This window comes from Mustela nivalis (assembly GCF_964662115.1).
Source record: "Mustela nivalis genome assembly, chromosome: 6".
In the NCBI taxonomy this organism is placed as follows: domain Eukaryota; kingdom Metazoa; phylum Chordata; class Mammalia; order Carnivora; family Mustelidae; genus Mustela; species Mustela nivalis.
This window is the reverse complement of record NC_139025.1, coordinates 117467415-117491271: the sequence shown is the minus strand read 5'-3', so window position 1 is coordinate 117491271 and position 23857 is coordinate 117467415. Positions and strand designations below refer to the sequence as shown.

The following is a 23857-nucleotide window of genomic DNA, read 5'->3' as shown; positions in this document are numbered from 1 at the left end:
CTCTCAGCTGCAGTGGAGGACCCCATGGCACCTCTTCCCAGGCTTAGCCCCAGAGAGGCAGGCCCCAGAACCAATGCCTTCCTCCCAGGGAGAGAAACTACTGAGTGCTGGGTCAATCTTCATGACCGCCCAGAGGACTGGATCATTGCTGCACTTACAGATCGGGAAACTGAGGCTCAAGGAGGCTAAGGAACTCAGTCAGGTAATCCACTAGGAAAGAGATTCAGACCCAAGCCTGACTCCACACTATCAGGAGCCCTTCTCCGGGAATATCTTATCCTCCTCCACTTGGCTGGCCCTGGACTAGGACTGGACTAGGACTAGGACAGGTACTCCCGGCCCGGCCCAAAGGGAGCATCTAGACACCACCACCTTCTATCCCTGCCCAGACCAGTCAGACAGATGGGCCCCAAAAGAGTGGACTGGCTACCAGCCTCAGGCCCCTGAAGTGAGGATGGCAACCCTTCCCTGCCCTCAAGTCACCCAGAAAGCCAAATCCTCTCCCACCCCATCCCACTCCCAACAGATCACCTCTGCTTTGCCCACAGGTACCTGGGTGAGTGAGACGGGTCAGATAGAGGAAGAGGACACACAGAGGTGGGTTGACAGCATCACAGTCCTGAGAGGAGGAGTAATCCCCCTTCTAGAGTTAGGGTTGAGCCAGGGGCTCAGAGGGTCCCTTCCAAATTCCTTAATGTTTGACCCTGGGCCTCCAAAAATCCGTGATGCTAAAATCTCATGCTTCTGGAAATTTTATATCAGCTACCAAAATCACACAACCTCCTGCTTATGCCCCCCATCACCCAAACAGGAAGTGGGGTTTTTACCCACTTTTCTCCTAGGAAACAGAGATCTGCCCAAGCCCCAGTGATGACAGGTCAGCCAGGGTCTCACTCTGGTGCCCTAACTAGGGCTGCTGTGCACTGAGTCCATAGCCCACATGTCCTCATGCTTCAGAGTGTCCCACGAATATGTCCACAACAGATTCCTTTGACCCAGAAAACCCAGGGTCTGAGAGCCATTACTTTGCAGTAGGGATTCTCCATAGAGTGTCCCCCAGGGTAGGAAAAAAGCCCCCATCCTCGCCCTGCCTTCCAAGACCCTCCTTAATCTCCACAGACAAAGGCTCTCAGTTGCTCACTGAGACCCCTGAGGAGAAGCAAGGGAGGCTTGACCTCTGGACCCGGAAAGCTGGGCCAAGAACCCTGGGGGGCCCAAAAAGTCCCGGGGACTGGACTGAGCCCAGAAACTACTGCCAGCCCATGGTCTGCTTGTCAATAAGGTGTGACTGGGCCCATTCCACAGATGCAATAACTCGGGAAGGAAGATTCCAGGCTTCACTCCACATCCTGGGTACAAGGTACCTGCTGCCATCTCAGCTCTGGCCCTGAGACACTGCGGGGGACTGAGCAGGCCGCCTGCCTCTTTGACCTTGAGTTTCTCTCTGTTCAGGGCATCCTCTATGTGGAGAGACAAACACTGGGGCCTACCTCAGGATTGGTGTGACCACAGAAGCTTCGGGGCCAGGGCTGGCCTGGATCCACAAAACTGCCGGCCTTCCCTAACTTGTGCTGTCCCCAGCCCTGGGAGTGATGTGGCTGGACTCACACATCCCCTGGGTCAGGCAGGAAGACACAGAGCTTGGTGTCAGCCCAGACTCAAATGTCACACACCAACCCCTAGAATTCTGAAGGGGTGGGGGACAAGTCTTTGAACTTCCCTTGACCTAGGTCTCCTCATCCATAAATGGAGGCCATAAGAGCTCCCCTAAAAGGAGGGGACGTGTGTGAGCAGACAAAACATGAGGCCCAGGAGGGGGGCCTCTACCCAGGCCTCTCTATCCAGCCCACCTGCCCCCACAACTCCCACCCCGGGTCCTCCCACCCTGATACCTCAGCTTCTACTCTTGATGCCCCAAATCCACAGCCATGGGGCGGGGAGGAGTAGGGGGAGTGCACTATGTAGTTTAAAGTAAAGTGGGATTTGCCTCTCATTAAAATGAAGTTTGTCACCTCTATCATAAATTGCCCTTCTCGGCTGCAGAAAAAAAAGGTCCATTAACACTTTTTTTCCTGCTCCAAATGAGGCAAGAGTGGGTAGGTTTGAAAATCCCCGTGGGCAGTAAAAAAGCCAGAAAAGCCCTCTCCCCCACCACCTCCAGCTGCACCCCCAGAAGCCAAAAAATCATTGCAATTATCTGTCTGGGAGCAGGCTTGGGGAGAGTGCCTTAGCATGGTTCGTTAAGGCGCTAATTAGCAGGAACCGGCTTGGCTATGGGAGTTGGGGGACCCCGGGAGCGGGCTTCAGTCTCTCCCTCCCCTCCTACCATCCCCCAGCCTTCTGCAACCCAGCCTCACCTGGTTCTCGGGCATCTGTTCCCAGGACCCAGGTCCCCCCGGTGGCCCTCTCCCTTGAGGCCTTGGTCTCCACCTCTGAGCTATGGAGGCCTGCCTACGTGATGCCTGGGCCCTACGGAGCCGTGGAGACTCTATTCCTGGGAGGCTCTGTCTTAGAACAGAGCACAGACAAAGCAGGCTGGTGGGAGCAAGAGTCTGCCTAGAACTCCAAGTACATTCAATTCTGATATTGTAACAGCGATGACCAACATTTAATATGCGCCTACTATGTGCAGGGCTTGATTCAATAGACTCATTCCGTCTTGGCACCAGACCCCTCAAGGCCATCCCTCCCAAGATTTTTTTTTTTTTACTAAAGATTTTATTTATTGATTTGACAGACAAAGAGCACAAGTAGGCAGAGAGAGAGGAGGAAGCAGGCTCCCTGTTGAACGGAGAGCCTGATGCAGGGCCTGATCATGACCCGAGTCAAAGGCAGAGGCTTAACCCACTGAGCCACCCAGGCGCCCCCCCTCCCAAGATTCTTAACAGATGAGGAGGCTAGTCTCAGCCAAGCTCGTGGTAGCTAAGGGGTGACATCTGCACAAAGGCAGCCAGACTGAGCCCCACTCCCACCAACCCACCCTGGAAGCCAAGGCACCCCAGCCCCTGACGCCCGCCCCATGCAGGAAGGAACAATGATTCCCCGGCTCTCAGCACCTTCTGACACAAGGGGCCCTAGGAGACAGGAACAACCATTACACGGTGATACACGGGAACAAAGGCACTTGCTAGGAGTCACACAGCCCAAGAGAATGAGGAGTTTAAGAATAGGGTTCTTGGGGCAACTGGGTGGCTCAGTGGGCTAAGCCTCTGCCTTCAGCTCAGGTCATGATCTTAGGGTCCTGGGATCGAGCCCCGCATTGAGGTCCCTGCTTGGCGGGGAGCCTGCTTCCCCCTCTCTCTCTGCCTCCTCTCTGCCTACTTGTGATCCCTCCATCTGTCAAATAAATAAATAATATCTTAAAAAAAAAATAGGGCTCTTGACCCCACTTCATAGCCCTGGAAATTCACTGGGGCCAACCAGCCCCTCTCCAGAGGCCCTGCCCAGAGCAGAGCTCCTCAGTGTCCTCACCCTAAGGACCCCCCCAAGGAGCAGCTACTCTTCCTGTGCCCAGAAGCCCACCCCCTAGCCGCCACCTCCACCCCACTCCAGTTTCCTCAGGGGCCAAGCCCCACCCACCCTTCCTTAAATCTTGAGACCACCACTTGAGCTCCCTCCAGCCCCTAGTAAGCAACATCCTCCTGAATCCCACAGCTCCAAAGGGGTCTCCAAGTCATGAGTTCCGGATGGGCCCAGAAAGCCTCCCAAGCTCTGACCACCAGAGCAGCAGATACACGACCCCACATGGGGAGCCCGCCCCAGCCTGCTGTCCTCCTCAGCAGCTCCCAAGGCAGGAGGCTCCCACTCTGATCCCTGCCCAGCCAGAGGGCCCTTTCTGGGGACAACAGGCACAGGGAGCTAGAGGCCATGGTGGGGCAGTTGGGGGTGGTGAGTGTGTGCAGGGAGGGTGCCTTGATTTCCCAGAAAGTTCTCTCAGCTCCTCAAGTAAGCAGGAGAGTGTGGGCTCTCACTCCCATGAAACACAGAGCTGGAACCGGCTGCCCTCGCCACGCCTGACAGGTGGCCTCCCCTGCCCGATGCCCACTCAGTCCCCAGCCAAGCGCTCCAGCCCCCTGCCTGCCTCACTCAGGGCCACTGCCCCTCCAACACCCTGCAGGGTTTCACTTTTGAGTTTTTTTTAATTAGCGGAGGGGAGTGAGTAGAGGGATGGGTGACAGAGGTGAAGGGAATTAAGAGTAGGTTTACCATGATGAGCACTGAGTAACGAACAGAAGCGTGGAATGGCTGTGTTGCACAGCTGACACTAATATAACACAGTTGGTTAAGCACCTGCCAGGTTAGAGACCACTCACACGTGCCGGGATGCCAGAGGTCACTCGGCTCCAGCCCCCAGCACTCGGTGCACACACACAACCCTCGCAACACTCACAGACGCATTCCCGGTGCCTGCCCCCCAAGCAGAGCCTGAGTGCCCACCACATGCACGGCCCAGCGGCTCCCCCAGCTCAGGCCAGTCATGTCAGTAATGAGGGCAGCAGGCCAGTAGGTCATGGAGCCCATGGCTCTTCAGAGGCTGCAGATGAAAAGAAGCTTGCTGACCCCGGTCTGAGCCCCGACCTTGCTCACGGAGCTCATGGATCCACGCTCCTGGAGTTGTGGCCTCACCCTTCCCCCGGCTCCAACTGTCTATGGGGCCAAGTGGCCAAGAGGGTCTGGAGTCAGGGTCTAGTGTCAGGCCCTAAGGTTCCCCCTCAGCAGCTCCCAGGCCAGAGCCCCGGTGCTCCTGGTTCCTGCCGCAGAGAGGCCGAGAGCTTCAGCTGGAGTCACACAGCACATCAGCGCCGTGCTGGCACTGGAACACAGGTCATGAGCCACCTGTCCATCTCTAACTCTAACTGGAATCCCCCTCCCTGGACCTGGGGCTCAGGTGCGATGCAGATCATGAGTGGAGCAGAGCCACGGGCCCAATGCTCAGGTTATGGGCCTGCTTATTTCCGAGAACTCAGGATGGCAGGGCCTCAGGCCATGAAGGACAGGCCCAAACCTGCCCATCTCCATTTCTCCATTTTCTCCCCAGGAATTTCTTCCCCAGTCTCCTTGGCCATGCCCATCAAGCTCCTGCTTGCATACTTCTGATGACAGCAAGCTCACCACCACTCAAAGCAGCCTGTGCATCTGTAACTCTAATCAGAATCCCCCTCCCTGGACTGAGCTCTGCTCTGGGGCAGCTGGTCCCCATTGCAGGCCAGGCTTTGGAGGGCAGGCTTCTGGCCCCTCAGAAATTTCTGGACAAGTGCTGCCCCCAAGTCTGTCATTTCCAGCTCGCAGATCCCAGTCCTCCCAGCCTTCCGCCTCCCGGTGTGTGTGCACCGAGTGTCCCTGGAGGGCTCCAGGCTGGACCACCGACTGGCTGGGTAGCTGAAGGCTAGCTCCTCCTATTCTCTGAAATGAGACCACTTGGATAAAGCCCTCACCCCCAGAGGCTCTGGCCGTGTGGCCCCATCACACTCAGCCAGGGACAGAGTGGCCCGTTCCAGGTATGTCTGAGCCGTCCTAGTCATCAACTCCTTCACACCGACTTCGCCGCTCCTTGTGATAGAGCCTCCCCTACCTGGATCAAGGCTCTCCAGCACTCTCACTGATGTATTTGCCTCTCTAGGCCTAGAACATTTTGCAGGTGCGTCCCACGTGCCCATCACTAGAGTTAGGGAAGGCCTGTAACTTCATAATGTCTCCCTGACAGCTTGGCTTCTCTCTGAGGTTGGCCTCGGGCCAGAGGCTAGCGGCTGGAGAATCTCCTCCAGACCCTGGCCAGCAGCAGGCTCCCCACTGTCCCCCCAGATACCCGGTTCCAAGCCCCGATCCCTCCCTCGGCATTCCCACCATGCCTTCATTGTATCCTGCTGTCCCCGAGCCCCAGGCCTGGTGAGTTACAGCCCATCCATCCCTCCCAATGTCCCCGCCACTGCCACCATGGGCCCATATTACCGCGTGCACATCTGTCAGCCCTTGGCCGCCAACCGCCGCCACCGTTTCCAGGGAGACAGACTCGGTTTATGACATTATCAGAAAGTCCGGCCCCTCCCTCCTCCTCCCAACCCCTCCTACCACCTCCCTTTATGAGGACAGAGATTTGGGCTGTAAATATCACCACATGTCTTCCCTGCAGACTCCAACGGGGCCTGAATGGATGCCGCCGCTGAGGCCGCGGAACCCCACACAGGGAGCCGCAGCTAGCTAATGGACGTGTGAAGTCTTCTCTGGCTGCCCTGGCCACGTCCCACCACACCCAGGGCCGCCGGAGAGTCCCCAGCCCCCATTCGTCCATGCATCATGCCCTTGCTGCCCCACAAGCCCTAAGACAGAATCTGCTCCCAGTAGAAGTGGCCTGGGGGATGGGCACCTGCCCTGGGCTTTGATGGGAAAAAGGAAAGGGAGCTGACCCCAGCTGAGCCCCCAGCTTGGGGGCCCCAACATTACAGGCCCTTTCCATATCAGCCACCAAGCCCTCTCCCAACAGCCCTGCAGGCAGCTAGCATGAGGAAGAAAAAAACAGAGACTCTAAGGTCACATAGCTGGTCAGTCTGGGGGGGAGCAGGGATTCGAACCCAAAACCATGGACTGTCAAGCTCTTCCCCACAGTCCTGGCTTCCCCAGGCCTGAGGGTTAAAAACCGGACATGTTCCAAGTGTTTTCACATGTTTCTATGCACTAATGTCAGCCTCGGGGTGGCCCCCGGGGCCAGCACCACTAATTAACCCAATTTACAGACAGAACACTGAGGCCCAGGCAAGGCCATGGGACCAGCTTGCGGGTGGGGGAGCCAGGATGCAAAGCCAGGCAGGCTGGCCTCAGAGCCCAGCTCATGAGGGCTCTGCTCGGAGCAGCCTTCTAGCCTGACCAGGGGAGGCCTGCCCACCACCCCAGGGGGCTCGGCCCCTTCCTCAGAGCCCGCCCTGCAGAGACATCCCCCCACTGAGATAACACTGGAGGCCAGAAAGGCCCAGCCCGGCCATACTGCAGATGTTTCCTGATGCCTTCCCACACCCCCACCCCCTCACACTCCCCCAGGCTTCAGTCAGCTCCAAGGGCAGGGCAGGCAGGCGGTCAGTAGAGACAATCTGACTCCCAGCATCGCTATCCTCACAGTGGTTTAATGCACTCATGTGGGCCCTCTGACCCCACAGCCCACAAGCGGGCACACAACCCTCTCTCTCGGGGCCAGGACATGGTGGGGGTTGGAGGGCACCCCACCTGCGCACTCCCCAGGCGAGTGACCCCTGCACTGTCTCCCTAGGGCTGCTGTTACAATCACCACAGGCCGGTGACTTACAACACAGGGACTTAGCCTCCCCCAGTTCTGGAGCCCAATACTCGGAAACTGGTTTCCAGGGACCCAAACCATGGATAGGCAGGGCTGGCTCCCTCTGGAGGCGTTCGAGGAGAATCCGAGCCCTGCTTCTTCCAGGATCTGGTCGGTGACTGTCAGGACTCCTTGGCCTGTGGCCACATCACGCCAGTCTCTGCCACAGTGGTCACTCAGCCTTCTTGTCTCTGTAGTCAAGCTCCTTCTGCCTCCCATTCTAAGGACGCGAGGGGTGGCGGACACCCCCCTCCCCCACCAGAGAATCTGCCCATCCCAAGATCCTGAACGTCACCACGTCGACAGAGACTTTTGCCATACAAGGTAACTTGCCCAGGTTTGGGGGATTAAGACACAGATGTGTCTGGGAGGCATCCTTTAACCCACCACAGTCACCAACGAGCTACTGGACACCCACCCCAGACAACTCAGATGGACCTCGCCCTGCCATGATCACAGCTGAGTGCCTCGTTTTACCCCAAGCCTGATCCTGCTGGCTTCTCCTTTCAGGTAATGGAATCCCCATCTACCCAGCCCCCAAACCGTGGGGTCAGCACTTAGCTCCCCTCTTTCTCTTACCCCCACCACTGACCCACCCCCAGCAAGTCTTGTTGGGTTTACCTTCAAAATCGATCCAGAATCTGAACACTTCTCGCCACCCCCACGGCCAGCCCCGTGGTGCAAGCCCCCAGCCCTCCCTCCCTATTCCTGCCGCAGCCTCCTCCTTGGGTACCTGCCTCCCACGATTTTCGAAACGCCACAGCCAGATGGGACCCTGAGACACAAGTCACACACCCCACAGTGACTGCTGTGTCACTCAGAGCTAACACAAAAGTCCTTACAAAGGTTCTGCAAGTTCTGATCATGATTGCTTTCCAGTATCAGCTCCCACCCTCTCTCCCCTTCCCCTTCTTCTCCTGCCACTAGAGCCTCCTCCCTGTTCTGCACACAGGCCAGGCCGGCTCCCACCTGGGAGTACTTGTTCCTTCAGCCTTCAACATTCTCCCCATGTAGCCACAGGTCTCCTTTACCTCCTCCAGGTCTTTACCTCAAAGTCGCCTTTTCAGTAGGGTACCCCTACCCTGCACATCTCCTCTCCCCCCTTCCCTGACGCTCTTCTACTTGACATTATCACCAACACAACACATGCCTTGCTTACCCATCTTGTTGAATGTTAGCTCCATGACGACAAGCCTCCAGGGTCCAGTCTCCCACAACTAGTGGGTTCTCAATAAATAATCATCCATTCATTCACTCCACAGATAAGGACAGGACGGAGACACTGAGGAGGTACTGGGACCCCACGGTGAACGAGACACAGCCCCTGACAAGGCCCATCCAGGGTGTTAAGCACAGTGGCAGGGAAGCCCAGAGTGTCATGGGGGTTCAGAGTAAGGAGGGACCAACTAAGCCCAGGGGATTGGGGAAGGCTGTGCGTAGGAGGGCTCTGCAGGATAAGTAGGAGTTTACTGACTGGATGAGGAGAGAGTCTATACCTGGCAGAGGAACAGCACGTACAGAAACAGGGAACAAAATAATAAGACCAGAATAATAAGGGGCAGGAGTTGGAAATTCCCCCAAACTGTGGCCCCAGCCAGGGAGGCTTGAGCTCACCATGTCATCATGGAGCCCCTGGTATACCCAGGACAGTGCTCCAAGGGAGGCGACCTTGGGAGAAATCAAAGCTAGCGATTTGCAATAAATTCCAGAGCGTGCTGCTTCACTGTAGCCAGGGGACAGGAGAGCGGGGATGGCCCCCTGTGGACCAAATTAAGTCCCCCAAAATTTCTATGCTGAACCGCTAACCCCTCACTAAGACTAAAATTATTTGGAGTAAGGAAATAATCAAAGTTAGATAAGTCAAGTCCTACTGTGATAGGATTAGCATCCTATGAACACTAGACAGCAGAAAATCTCTTCATCCCTGTCTTTCTCTGTCATGTAAGCACACAAGAAAGCAGCCATCTGCAAGCCCGAAAGGGGGCTCCCCAGAATCTAACAGTGCTGGCGCCCTCATCTCAGACCTCCAGCCTCCAGAGCTGCGAGAAAATTACCATCTGTTGTTTAAGCCACCCAGTTTATAGAACCTTGTTAGAATAGCCAAGCAGGCTAAGGCAGTGGTGAAGTCAAGGGGAACTTCCTGGAGGAGACATGATTTGGGGTTGTCCTACGGCTCAGAGACAGGCCAGAGTCTGGCCAGCTAGAACTGTGGCCACACACCGGACCCCAGCCAAGGCTTATCCTTCACTAGACCTGAAAAGCCTCTGCTGAGGAGTACAGGGACAGGCGTGGGACTGAAGGAACTTTGCATCTTCCAACAGCCAGACTCTCCGAGATGGAGGTAGGAGGCTGGGCTTCTATGGCTCCTGAGCCCAGGATCCCAGGTTCCCTTTCTGCCCCCTTGAAAGGTAACCCAGTCTGGCCCAATCCAGCCAGGAGTCAGCCTGCTAGGGCTTCCCCCTCCCCATGTTCTCACCCCTAAGGGGGCTGCCTGCAAATGGAGACTTGGGCTGGGCTCTGAATGACAGAAATGATTAGGATATACAGAGAGAGAGCAGGTCTATAAATAAATATACATTTTTATAAGACATGTTTAATTAAAGTGGATTAAAATTAATTTGCTTTAAGAAAATGAGAAGTGTCCTGGAGGATTTCAGAAGAAGGGCAGGAGTCCCTGAATCTAAAGCCTCCGTAGAAGGGCCTGGGAAGAGGGTGAGGGGGGCATCCCACTCCCCGAAAGTGGGCGGCGTCCTCAGAAAGAGGTGGATCACATTTACGCGGCACTCTACACCACAGGTAGGTTCACTGGGGATGGCAGGTATGTTTAGACCCACTTTCCCAGGGGGATCTAAAGCCCAGAAAGAGCAGTGTTGTGCCCCGAGTTGCACAGCACGCCCATGGCAGGGCTCGGGAGGAAGCTACCCAGCTTTCTGCCAACCCTGAGCATTTCATTCATCTTCAGCACACCCAAAGTCCCTTACCCTCTGTGCCTCTGGCCTGAGCCGCTGCCCCCCAGGTGCCTTCTGTCGGCAGGGTGGGGCCTCTTACTCAGTGGCAATCTGGCTCCACCGGGAAGGCTGAGGGAAGAAGCCCGGGGGGTTGGGGACAGGAGGAAGAAAAGGAGAGGACCCGAAATCAACAAGCATCCCAGAATTTGAAGCAGTTTTTGGAGGAAAATGAGGCGCAGGTTCAGCTGTAGCAATTTGCTCCAGGGGAAAATTATGTTCCCATACTCTATTATACAGAACAGAAGGAACATTTGGTGGGTTGAATACTTGTTAATTTATTTCTCTGTTTGTTAATGGGCCCGACACACGCGCATGCTCGTGGGCACACATGTGCGCATATCCGCGCGTACGCGCACGCGCGCGCACACACACACGCCATCAGCAGGAGATGGGCCCGAGGTTTCCTACCACCCCCTACCAAGCATCACGTCCAGAGGAAGGCCCTGTATGCGACTGAGGTGAGCTTCTCATTTCCTCATCGAAAAAATGGACTTGGCAAGGAGATGATGACTCGACGTGTTAGAGCAAAGCCTTTGACCTTGGAAGTAGTGTGACGGGACGTGAGAAGCCGTTTTGAGAGCAGCTACAGACAAGCAGGTGTTCCAATACGAGCGGAGAGAGTGATGCTCCGCTGGGGGGTTCCTTGGCACCTTACACGAACCAAATCCAGACACCGACAGTGGTCATGCTTCCCCTGGGCCAGGATCCATCTCGGAAAATGGTGCCCTCACCAAGATTGTCACTCCGGCCAAACGGACAGCCCACCCCAGGGCCAACTCCATGTCTCCCACCCCCCCACCCCCCCAGCCATGACCCCAGTGCTCTCCTCTAGACTGGCCCTGGCCTCCACGCTGGGCTCCCTGCTTTCCCTGCCACAGACTCTAATCCATTCTCTCCCCACAGTGGCCAGATTTGAAAAGCACAAATCAGATCCTGTCACTCTCCTGCTTAGCGCTCTCCTGAGCTCCCCACTGCACTCTGAATAAAACCTGCTCCTCGGTAGGGCCTCTGAGCCCCCCTCTCTTTTACCCACCCCAACTTCCCCCCCTCCCTCCTTCCCCAACCTCCTGCCAAGCTGTCTTCCTCCTGGTTTCTGAACACACCCAGCTCCTTCCCACCACCCGGCCCTTGCCTAACGGTCCTGCCCACCTGGAATGCCATTTCTTCTCAGACTTGCAATCCCAGCTGCACTGACGCCTCTTTAGGGAGGCCCGCCTGGATGCCTCCTGCTCCAAAGCCACTCAGCCTACCCCAGCCAATTCCCCTCCCAATTCCATCGCAGTATGACGTGACCCACATTATTTGTGGCCTGGCTCACTGTCCCTCCCTCGAGAACCGACACCACCTGAGGGCAAAAGTGTATACCCTTCCAGGAGCTGCTTTCCAGGACTAGAGCAACACTTGGCATCCAGGACAGGGTTTCATACTCCTTTGGGAAGGGAGTGAGGGAGTGAATGGATAGTCAGGTCTAGGTCAGAGCGGCTGGTAAGAAGGGGCCAGGGCGCCCTGTACCCAGGGTCTCCGGCGCCCCTCCTCTTCAGCTGAGGAGAGGGAGGGGTTGGAGACAAGCCCTGCAGAGCAGCACCCGTGATCCAAGACCCTTCCTCCAAACATTAGGAAGCAGTTACAGGGTGTGCGTCCTGAACCAACCACTCTACACAACTTCCCCGTCGTCTCTCACCTGTCCCTCTGCTGCCTCACGGGCTAACACAGGACCCTCTTCCCCAGACTGTTGCATGGGGGAATGCGACCGTGCTCTCAGAAATGAGAGGCGAGGGTGAGGCTAACAAGAGCCCCCTCTCACAGGGGAGGAAGCTGGGAAAGACTGGGGGGTGGCCTGGGTGCCAGAACCCAACACAGCTCTGCGTGATTCAGACCCCACGCTCCGTTCTCTGTGCGGGTCACACCTGGGCTGGGAGTGGGAAATGGAACCCAGGAGGCCTTTCTCTACCACCAGCACCTTCGAGGTGGTGTTCAGAGTGTGAGCTGGCTCAGCCTCCCTTCCCCAAGTTCAGCACAAAGTGAGGAGGCAGCAGGGAGAGAGCCCGCTGGGGAGAACAGCGCAGCCCCCAGCCCTTCCCATGCGGGAGGCAAGGGATCTAGGGAGGAAGCACTTACCCAAGCTGAGGGGTAAACTGAGACCAGTCCGTGTAGAGACTCCCAGAGTGATCTGAGGTGGAGGGGCAGGCAAGCCTGAGTCCTGGGAGGTGCAGGAGGCCGGAGAGGAAGGGCAGGACCACCTAGAGGAGGAGAAGGAACTACTATCTGGCGGGTACTGCCCCTTCCCACCTGGCCAAGGGCTCAGAGCTGGGGGAGAAAGCAGGGCTCCAAAGGTCCTGGTGTAGGTGCTCTAAGGACAGATCTGGAGCCTGCTCACTTCCACTCAACTGGCTGATGGGAGTGGAAGGTCATCACTGAAAGTCCAGAGGCCTGGAGGCAAGGCTGCCCTGGCAGAGACCCTGCTCGGGACCAGCTAATGAGTGATCGTGGCTGCCCGCGGCCAAGGTGCCTTCCGCTTACAGCCGGTGCGCATTAAGAATTATTCCTCCTGCGAGCAAACAATTTGTTACAATCTCCATCGCACGCTTTTCCCGGCTGGGCGCCCTCCCATACATCCTGGATTAATCCCGGAAGTCACTCCATTCATTTAGGACATGCCTGAGTGTGCCTCCTCTTTTATTAGGGAAATTTTTCATTGTTTTGAAGCCCTCATAGGTTTTAATTTGGGGCTGAGATTTTAAAGCCTCCCTCAGGGACAGAGACTGGAGTAGGCTTGGGGCTGGAAGGCTCCCTCTGTCCACAGCAGGGGCCACCTGACTCTATCTGATAGAGAGGAGCGCGCTCATCTCTTCAGGAAGCCAGGCACGCCAGACCCCAGTGTTGTGTGATACTGGGACATGCCCACAACTCTGAGCCTCCCCAACAGAGACAAAACCAGGGTGTCCTTTTAACTGAGCTCACTCAGAAAAGTCTGTCATCACCTCTAAAACCACAGTGTGGGGCCACTGAAAAGGCACGAAGTCTGGAGTTCAGATTTGAAATGTGAACCGGGACGGGTGAGTCACTAGCCTCTCTGAGCCTAGTTTCCAGGGCCCTAGGCCGAGGCTAAGTGCCAGCCCCCTCTCTGGGCTGTTGTGTAAGCCCAAGTTCAGAGCAAGTCTGACTCAACCTGGCACATAGTGGGTGCTCAGTAAGGGGGAGCCCCCCAGCTCTCCCATCCTGCCAGAGACCCCTTCCACTTCTCCAGCTCTTAGTCTCTTGACCTTGAGAAGCCAAACTGCCTGGTTGCTTCACCCTGGCTCGGCACTGTCCTTGGACTGACCCCCACCTCCAGTCAGAGCTTCCCCACAGGCCTATCGGGGGCAGCTGCCACCAGCCCCCGCCCCCAGGCCTCACCTCAGGCCTTCATCTCCCACCTGAGGGCCTGCAGCCCAGGGAGTCCTGTCTGTACAGGAACCCTAGGCTGAATTCCCACCCCTCCCCACAGGCTCCATGCCAAGCTCCTTGCTGGAATCTAGGCTGCGAGTTTGCTGTCCCCTTATGTGAAGAGAAAGCTGTCCCACTCCCAACTCCCCTACCCCCACCAGGGTTCCAGGACCAGGACCTCTCTGGGCTTTGACCTATACACCCACCAGTCCCCCACCCTCCCACTGCCTGCTTTTAGAAACTCACAACCTACCCTGTGTTTGGTCTTTGCTCACACTATCCCCTACCAGGTGCTCCACCTGCTTCCCAAATCCTCTCAAACATTAAGGTCTGACCTTCCTCCAGGAAGCCCTCCCTGACTTCTCTCCAGCTCCCATCTCCCTTTCCTGAGGCTCAGAGCCCATCTCCTCAGGCACTCTAACTACATACACATTGCTACCTAAAAGCAGGGACAGTGACACCTATTCACTTTGTGGCCACCAAGTCCAGGCAGAGCCCCCTGGGTTCTCAGGAAGAATGGGCTCATTAAATGATTCGGGGGGAAGGGCACAGAGGAGTCCCACAGATGAAGTACACAAGGGTGAGAAGGGTATTGTTCTGCCTGTTATGCAGAGGTTAAGAGAGATGAAGCACTTGTCCAAGAGGTGGGGCTGGGATGTCCACAGATCCACATTCCACATACATGGCCCCGTCAGCCGTCCTCCACTGCGTACACGCCATCCTCCTCACCTCAGTTCCACTGTTCTGCTCCTGGTGCTACCCAGGAGGAAACGGAGGCCCAGAGAGGCATGTCATGTGCTCAAGAACACACAGGTGGTCAGCGCGCCTGAGGTCTCCCCAGAGGCCCACCCTCTCCCCGGCTGCCAGGTGGCCCCCTCCCAGGCCCCAACCAGAACAGCATACTCTCCCAATTACTGGCCCAGTCCCAGGGCTCCAGAGAGCGCCTGCATGGTCGGCTGGCCTTTCTGAGGGGCCCAGCTCTCACAGTGCTGGGTGTGTACACAGACAGCCTCACTGCAGTGGCTTCCAAAAAGTAGGACATTCTGCGGGAGGGGGTGGCCGGTGTGGGCTGAAAACACTTCCGCCACCCTCCAAGCTGCCTGGACAGCGAAGCCATCCATGGCAGGTCTCTTCAAATGACCTTGGCAACTCCTAGGCCTAGACCCTCCAGGCTAGGGGGAAAGGCCTGACCCGCCCACTGAGGAGAGGGTTTTGGCCAATGTATTTCCCCCCTCCCCACCCCACCCAGCTCCTTTCTGCTCAGCGACCTGGAAGGCCTTGGTGGTCAGGGGAAAACAAGCCCCTTTGAGCAAGAACTCCTCTCCACGTCAAGGGGTCCCCTCACTTGACTGAGCCTCTGCTTCCCCATCTGTGAGTAGGGTTCGGACAGGAGCTGCCTCTAATATCCATGGCACTCAGGGAAGGGAGGCTGCCTGTCTCCGGCAGAATCTGAGGGTGCTCCCTTCCCAGGACACCTAGCAGATACTCAGTCCCTACCAGGCCAGCTGTGGCCTCCCAGGAAACTGGGGGTGCTGGGGTGGGGAGGCCAGGCCACAGGGCAGGTAGACACACCCCACCACACAGCAACAAAGCCATCCCGGGACATCACCAGAAGAGCCAGGGGCGGGGTAGCAGGGAACCTGCCATCTCACTAGCCCCACCATCTGGCTGCCACCCCACCTCCCCACCCCCGCACTAGGTCCAGGCCGCATCTGTTCCAGAGGCCCTCCCCGCCTCCTCCCCGCCTCCTCCCAGCTCCATGGGGCAGGAGGGCAAGAGCGCAGGGTCCCTTGAGGAAGACAGAGAGGTCCTTGCAGAGGGCGCTGGTGCATTCAGCTCAGCCTGGGGCCAGAGGGGCTTAAAGGCTGAGGGGGCTCAAGTGGAGACAGTTCCCCCTCTTTGCCCTCCCCGCACCAACCCCCACCCCACAGAGCCACTGTTCCCAAGGCTGGGGTGTCTTCAGCGTCCCCCCGCACCCGCCGCCACCTTCTCGCTGGCAGCTCAGGCTCCACCCGCCTCTCCAAACCCAGCTCAAGCCCTTTTCTTACTCAGAAGAGCCTCTTGATTGAAAAGGCCTCCAAGGCATCTCACAAATAAGAATCCTTTAATTGGGAAGTTGTTCACTTCTCAAAGAGGAATTTTAATTTGGCTTCCCCACCATCTTCTCTGCCTGAAACCTGGGGACTAAACACAAAGGCTAACCAAACCAAGCACCTCAGCACCCCTTCCACACCCGCAGAGCACCCTAGAGGCAGAGGTAGGAGTGGCAGCGGCCACCCCCCACCCCGCACGGATCCCCAGAACCCTCCATCCATGACTGTCGAAAGGTCTCAAGCCTCCCCCTTTGGGTCCACCTGCCCCGCGTTCCTCTCAGCACCCCACACTCAGAACTCGGGGTGAGCAGGCTGGCAGGGCAACCCACAGGGCCCCAACTGCTGGGTTCCCAGAGCCCAACGCTCCCTGCATAACGGCTCGTAACCCCCTCTACCACCCTCCATCACACTGGCCTGTAGCTGGTGACTTAGAATGGTGTTTACTGAGTATTTACTATGGGCCGGACCCTGCTCTAAGCCCTTACGTGCACCAGCCTACTTAATCCACACAAGGTGAATGCTGTTATTACTCCCGATTTGCCGATGAAAACACTAAGGCCCAGAAAGCTAAAGTGAACAGCCTGAACTCATACCTTTAGCAGGAGGCCTAGTTTGAACTGGATCCCAGGTGGGCTGACTCCAGAGGGGCCCATAACCTTCATCCCCAGCCCCACCCCTGTTCTCCCATGGCCTATGAGCTCCTTGAAGGCCTGAATCGTAACCCTCTCATCTCTTTATCCTTGGGAGAGCATAGGGCCTAGCAAAGAGCCACAGCTAATAAAACACCCACAGAGACAACAAATGAAAAGGAACAAAAGCAAAGCGCCTTCCTATTCATTCTCTCCCTAGCTAGAAGCACGGGGTAGGGGGCAGGCGGGGTGTGGGGGGGAAACAGGCAGGTAGACTGAGCTGCCCCCCAGAGAAAGCAACTGCCCCAGGTCACCCATCCGGGGGGCGCAGAGGCCAAGGACTTCTTCCCAGCCTGACTCTGTGTACCTGCCTTCCATCTGGTGTGTACAAGGACTGGCTTGTTGGGGGCACACCCTGGGAACTACGTTCCTGGGTCCCTGTTAACACCCCGAGCTGAAGCAAACCTCCTCTAAGGAGTCCTGGTCTCAGTGCTGATGTAGAAATCCCTCTTGGGGACTGGAGCAATCTTGACACTCCCCTTGCTTACCTCATGGCATGTTCACCACCACCAAAGCAGCCTGGTCCACCATGGTCATTGCTACAGAAAAGAAATCCCAGGCCACCTGCGCGCTGTTATGAGTTGAATTGTGCGCCCCCACTGCCCCCGCTGCCAATGGACATGTTGAACTTCTAAACCTCAGGGCCTCAGAGTGTGAGCTTATCGGGAAACTGGGTTACTGCAGGTGTAATTAATTAATTAGGGTGAGCTCATAGTCGAGGGGGGCACTTAATCTCATATAGCTTTATGCCCTTAGAAGAAAGTGAGATTTGGACAAGACCTAGAAGGAAGATGATATGGCCAGACAGAGGAAAAACAGCCATCTACAATCCACAGATGTCGTCCAGTCCTGTTGACACCATGTCTCTTGATTTCCAGCCTCCAGAGATGGGAGACAGCACATTTCTGCATAACCCCCCGATGTGTGGTGCTTTGTACACCAGACCCAGCAACTGCGACAGCCACACACCCGGGTTTTCATGCTGACTCAGGCCTGCAGCAGCCGTGCAACTCTGGACGGGCCCCGCCTTCCCTAAACCCTGGCTTGTTCCCATCATCCTCACATAGCGCTGGGCACCCAGCAGGGCCCCCATGAGCCTGCAAGAATGGACGGGATCCCAGCATCCACCCTCCACTGGGCTGCAATAAGGAGGAAATGAGGAATGGACCATGCTCTTGAAACACCCTGGTGCTGACTAGGTCAGCAGAGATGCCCAGAGGGCCAAGCATGTGGCTGCGACCACGGTCTGAACATAGTGGGAGCTGCTCCAGGCAGGCGGGTGTAGCTGGGGGTGAGTCCTCCCTCAGGCCACAGACCTCACCCAAGTCCCCACGCTTTGCCAAGACCCCTTGCCCACCGCGAGTAGGAAAGCAGAGCTCCCGGGTGCCCAACACGGCCCCCGGCCCATTGGAGCCGACGGAGACCCACCCACGGAGGCTTCCAGGAAGCAGGTTCAGTTGAGTCCGCACAAGGAGGAGCTGGGTCCATAGCAGCGCTGCCTCCGGCGCCTGGGCTGGCCTGGAGAAAGTGAGGTCCCCATCCTGGCCAGAGTGGAAGGAGAGGTCAGAGGCCAAGCTCCCAGGGACCTCGGCACTCCCCTCAGCGTGAGTCTGGGCTGATCTGGCACAGTCCCAGCCAGCTGACCCTCAGAAGTGACAATGGGGCTCGTCAACCGTCCAGATTCCTGGGTTCCCCTGATGACTCTGGATCAGAGGTCCTGATGGGCCCCTGACGCAGAGCCAGGCTTGGGCCCCCGGCCCAGAGAGCTCCAGGGCTTGCGCCCGATTCCATTGGCAAGAGCTTGGATAATGGGGCAGGGGACTGAGGCAGGAGATGGGAATAGGGCAAGATAAAGACAAGGTGAGGATAATAACAGCAAATGATGGGGTAGCATCCTACAGAAAATGTACAGCCATTCAAAGGGGCCAAAGTGTACCCACTTTGAGGGGGGGAGGCGTTCTGGAAGAGGTGGGATTTGGCTGGTGGAGAGAAAAGCTTTCCAGAGAGAGGTCATGCAAGGTGAGACCGAGCCTGCTGTGGGTGGGGATGGGGAACAAGAGTCCCCTGCGGGAAAGAAGGACAGGAAAGGCCCTGAATGCCCAGGAGGAGGAATCTGGAGCTCCACCTGAGACAGCAAGGAGCCCTGCAGGCATGTTGTGGAGGAGCCTGGCATGAAGGCAGGCCTGCAGTGACCACCAGGTGGGCTCAGGGGTGGCTGGGCTGCTCCAGACTCCCCGGCTGAGGTTCCCCTTGCGGGGACAGAGTGAGAAGCTTGGGCCCAGCATCAGCACGCTGCTCCCTGCCCACAGCAGCCCTGAAGGATGTTACAAAATGGCGGTGCCAACCGTGAGGCCACTGGGGAGGAGCAGCTGGGAAGGTCGCTGGCGGCATTCCCTCTAGGCTGGTCATTCCAGAGGGCTCATCCGTCGCAAGGCTGGAGTAACAGGCACCCCCAAGGGCTGGAACCCCACCATGAGCTGAGACCTGGTCCAGCCCCAGAAGCTTTAAAACACCCCATCCCGGTCCCCCCCCACTCCCTCCAGCACTCGCCCAGCCCCAGCCCCAGCCCCTGCCTCCGCTGCAGCCTCAGAGACCAGAAGCCTGCCCAGACCCGCCCAGACCCGCCCAGCCCCCCAGCCCGGAGGATATTGGCTTCTCCAGGGCACCACCTCCAGGCAGCCCTCTTCCAACTATTGGCTCTTCCAACTATTCCTCAGCTCGCCCCCCCATCAGTCAGAGGCTGCTCCACCCACCCTGTTCTCCGGCTCTGATCTCCCCTGGCTCGAAGCCCATCCTCAGGCTGTCACAGCCAGCCACACTTCCCCGCTGAGGCCTGGCCTGCCATCTCTCTCCTGATGGAGGCTGGGACCTCCTAACCACCAACCAGCCTCTACTCTCCCCCCCCCCAACCCCCATAGCCTTGTCCCCATGAGCCAGTGAGCCGTAGCCCCTGAGCCACAAATCACCTCCATCCATCCTAACTCGAGGCCCTGCACAGTCCTATTTCTTGGCCCCTCTTCCCCACCAGCTGCTCCCAGCTCAAGGCTTGTCCCCTCCCCTCGGGTCTCTCCGCTGCAAGGGCACCTCACCTGAGATGCCTTTTCCTGACCAGCCTGCAGAGAATGGCTTCCTCTGCCCGTCCACTCCCCTTTCCCGCCTTATTTTTCTCCATGGCACTTATTACTCCCTAAGGTTATACAATGAATTTACTTAATCTGGTTTTTGGGTTGTGTTTTGTTTTGTTTTGTTTTGTTTTGTTTTGTTTTGTTTTGTTTTGTTTTTGTCTAGTCTGGAGTACTGAGGATGGGCCCGGAGCTCAGAAAAGCCTCCTGAAAGTGACACCACACGCCCAGTCTCCATCCCTGGCTCTCCACTTCCCGCCAAGGGGATGAAGGAAGGCTCTGATTCGGGAGTCGGTAAATGCCCAGAGCCTCTGTGCATCCTTGCTTCAAGGTGGAGACACCAGCGGGGCTCGCCAGACAGAGAGGCTTGATTTTAATGTCCCGGAGCCCACCAGTGAGCGAGAAGTCAAGGGCTGCAGCCCCTGGGCCCCTAAGCCTTGCCTGTCCTTCCCCCGCCCTGCCATCCTGCCCCCTCCTCCAACCGCAGGAGCACCAGCGGACTGGGCAGGGGAGCTGGCACAGGAGGCAAGGAGGGAGCAAGGCAAACCCTGGCTTCCTCCAGCTGTTCAGAGCTTTGCTGGGTCAGGTCTCAGCACCCCCTGCCCCGGCACCCCTCAGAGGCCCCCTGGGACTATCCCTGCACCCTCCTAGGTAAGGCACCCGCCTAACCCTCCAAAGCCCCCTGCTTCTACACCTTTGCTCTGCCTGGGCCTTCCCCCTCCCCCAAACCATCAGAACCCCACATACATCTTCCCGCTCGAGCAGGTCCTATTTGTAATGATACACGGTTGGAAGCCATCAAAATATGTAACAGAGAATTGTTACCCATGCTGCTGTACACACAGGCTGGAACATTATGCTGCCATTAAAAATCGCATTACAGAAGAGTACTTCATGATGGGAAAACTATCTTGGTATAGTATGAAGAACAAAAGGCGGGTTAGAACACAGTAAGTACAGTCTGATCCCAATTATGTCATAAATACATATTTGGTAAAAGACTGACAGGCAAAACACCCAAATGCTCGTGTTTTCTATAGAGAATGTGTGCTGTTTTTTTTTGGGGGGGGGGGTTAATAATCAGAAACATAGAGCATTTTAAAAGAATCTGTTAGCCTTCATGGTTCAGCCCAGGCATCCATTCCAGACCCAGTGAGGGAGCAGCCTATGCCCAGCATTAGTTCCCTAGTCTATCTCTGTCTGCTGAGCTTCCTGCTGCCTGGGGCTGTCCCCCTGGGCAGCGGGGAGGACACTGTGGCCCCTGACAAGGTTGGGGGCAGGGCCCAGCCTCCCTGCCTCCCTGATGCCCCTGCACACAGCCCTCCCATCGCCCTTGGCGGCCTTGAAAATAACCCTGAACACATCCCCTCTCCCTGTCTCCCAGCAGCAATTACAGGTTAAACCAGAGGGGCTAATTAGCGCTCGATCCACCCAGAACTGACTGATTAGCAGGAATATTTCGATAGAGAAAACTGGACTTCAAAGTGAGGCTTAGAGTTCGGAAGGAAATCCAGCCTTGGCATCCTGCCACACCCACCAGCTTCCTGGGTGGGAGGTGGGCGTTGGCTAAGCCTCCCGTCACCTAATCCTTCAGGAAAAGTGGTTCAAGGCCCATGGCCCTGCTGAGCCTCTGGGTTTTCTCCCTCTGAAAATAGGGATAACATTCCAGTCTACCCTGCTGCCTCCAGCCATCCCCTAGCATTCCTTCTCTTTAGTAAAATCTCTCTGCAGCCTTCTGGTGGATCCCAGAAGCCTGTCAAGAACAGCAGATTAGCCCAGATAAAGAGTAGAAGTCACTTATCCAAGGTCATAAGCAAGCCAGGAGTCAAGTCAAGCAGCACCCCAGGTCCCCTTCCTTCCCCATCTACCATTTCTTCAGGACTCACCTCACATGGGATGCACTGGGAGGGCCTTGCCACCTTCCACATTCTGAATATCCTGTTCCTCGTGATTCGGTCCAAGCCAGCCACTCTACTCACGCAGAGACAAGGTCACCTGGCTGCCAGTACTTGTCACATGGACACACCTGAGCCTGAGCATCCTCCTGCCCTGAAGGCATCTGGATCTGTGCACTGACTCTGGCTGAGAGCTCCAGTAAACTCCACAGGCTAGGGTCTGTGCCAGTGTCACTTGACAGTTTCTTGAGCCCTGACCTGCTCAATCCACACGTTCCCACTCCCTCCTGAAGTCACGCACACATCTGGTCAACAATGTGACCGAACCAAGGCCAGATCCCCTCGGCTCGCTATCGGTGACCTCCCATACCACATGAGGACCTGTCAGCCAGCGTGTCCATCAAAACATGTTTTCAGAACAGCCCAGGCTTGGGATCTCAAGGGCCAACAGAAGGGGGCACTGCCACATCAAACCGCCTGGACTTGGCTTCACATAGGGCGGGAGAGAGGGGGGCACCCCCAGAAAGACTGCTCTTCCGTGGCTTCCCTGCAGCCTCTCCCTTGGGGACCCCACACCTTCCTCCATGGCTGCTGCCACCCCCACTCTGCCCTGCGCCCCACAGTGGCGTCTTACCTCAGGTCAGGCGGGCGTTTGGGAAATGCAAGTGGGCTGGGGTCAGCCTGGGATTGGCTCAGTCGCCCTCTTTGCCTGTAGGCAGCAGAGCCTCACAGCCTGTGGGCACAGGAGGCTGTGGGAGAAAGAGATGATCTGTCAGCCAGAGCCAGGCCACAGGGGGTGCAATTCTAGGGAGTGGGGCGGGGGGAGGGGGCCCAGGCACACAAATAGGTCTGATTGCACCTGGATGGGCAATAAACACACATCACATACACACATACACACATACACCCACACACTCTCACTCTCTCTCTCTCTCACATGCCACCAGCTGGGGCAGGTGAGGCCCTTGGAAAGGGTGGGGTTTCTGGCCCCAAGTTGGGGGTGGGGTTCTGAATATGATTCCCCACCCACTGGCTCTATGACCTTGGGACAATCAGATCTCTGAGCCTCACTTCCCTTCTCTGTAAAATGAGGATACCGGTGTTCTTGCCTGGTCCGCTGGGAAGATAAACAGAGAGAAGGGGTCCCCTGCCTGGCGCTCAGTGGTATCCAGCCAGCACCTGGCCCAGGAGGCAGGCCTAGAGAGAGGTGCAGGCAGAGCCCCCTGAGGGGGTCTCTCTTGGAGACTGAGCTTCCTGATTCCCAGGGACCCACCCACCCACCCTTTCCTTCCCCACCTCTCCTGATTTATTCCTTCACCATATAGTCTCCAAGGGCAATTTCCATGAGTGGGGAGTGGTCCTGAGGGGCTCCGTCTCCTTGGCAAGGCCCCCAGACACAGGCCTCAGGCTGGAAGTTCAAGAAGGCAGTTCTCAAGCATGCCAGCTATGCGGCCTGGGCCAAGCTCCCTCCTGCGCCCTGGTTTCCTCCACCTCTCAGATGAAGGCCCGAGCCCCTTCCAGAGCCATTGCCAAGAGGTGCCCATCTGATCAGTGCTTCTCAAAGTGTGTGCAGGCCCAAGGGGAGTCTACGTGGTACACAGACAAATGCTTTTATTTTCACAGATATGTGCTTATTCTTCCGTGTATCAAAAATAACAATAATATTAGCAATACATCACAGCAGTGACTTCACGGATGTGTGGCTTGGGGAGCACTGAGAAACCCACTTTCAAATATGAGTCAACACAAAGGCAAGGACTAGGAAAACATGAGTACAAGTGGCCTCCAGTGGGGGCTCAAGCCCGAGACGATGGGAAGGAGAGGCGGAAAGCGGGCCTCGCACCTGGCCTGGTTTCCAGCTGCCCTCCCCAAGGGTAAGCAGCAACCTGCCTTCCTGGAGGGTCAGGCTGACGCCTCATTCCCCTCTTGGTTCCCCACGTTGACACCGTCCAACACAGGCCTAGGTCCGTAGGAGGACTCACGAGGCCTTCCAGATGGGATGAATGGAAGGAAGCTTGGGTTGATGGGGTGCAAAGATGGCTGCCATCATGTAGGCAGAAGATGGCCTCTTGAAAGAGGCAGCAAAGGCCTCTGGGTCCCTCTGAAGATCAATATTCTGTCAAGTCCAAATTGTGAATGGTAGAATTTCTCACTTACATAGAAGGTTAAGATGGAGGGACTCTTGGGAGGCCAGCGTCTTCTTGTTTCGTAGGCTGCCAACCTCTCGAACAATGAGGCAGGGAAATGGGCACTGAGCAAGTTTCTGGGCCCACTAAGGCTTTCCTGACCTGACAACAGAG

The 23857-nt window shown here is 56.8% G+C and overlaps 1 protein-coding gene across 4 annotated transcripts in view; it reads right to left on the bottom strand.

Annotated features, from left to right (window-relative positions):
- LINGO1 (leucine rich repeat and Ig domain containing 1) overlaps positions 1-23857 on the bottom strand; it is a 190066-nt gene that overhangs the window by 145311 nt on the left and 20898 nt on the right. For 3 of the 4 annotated variants that reach the window (XM_082735962.1, XM_082735961.1, XM_082735960.1), the window contains exon 2: positions 22192-22306. The exons of the other annotated variant lie outside the window; for it this stretch is intronic. The gene's annotated coding sequence lies outside the window, so the exon portion shown is untranslated. The remainder of the gene's footprint in view (positions 1-22191; positions 22307-23857) is intronic. 4 annotated transcript variants of the gene reach the window in all.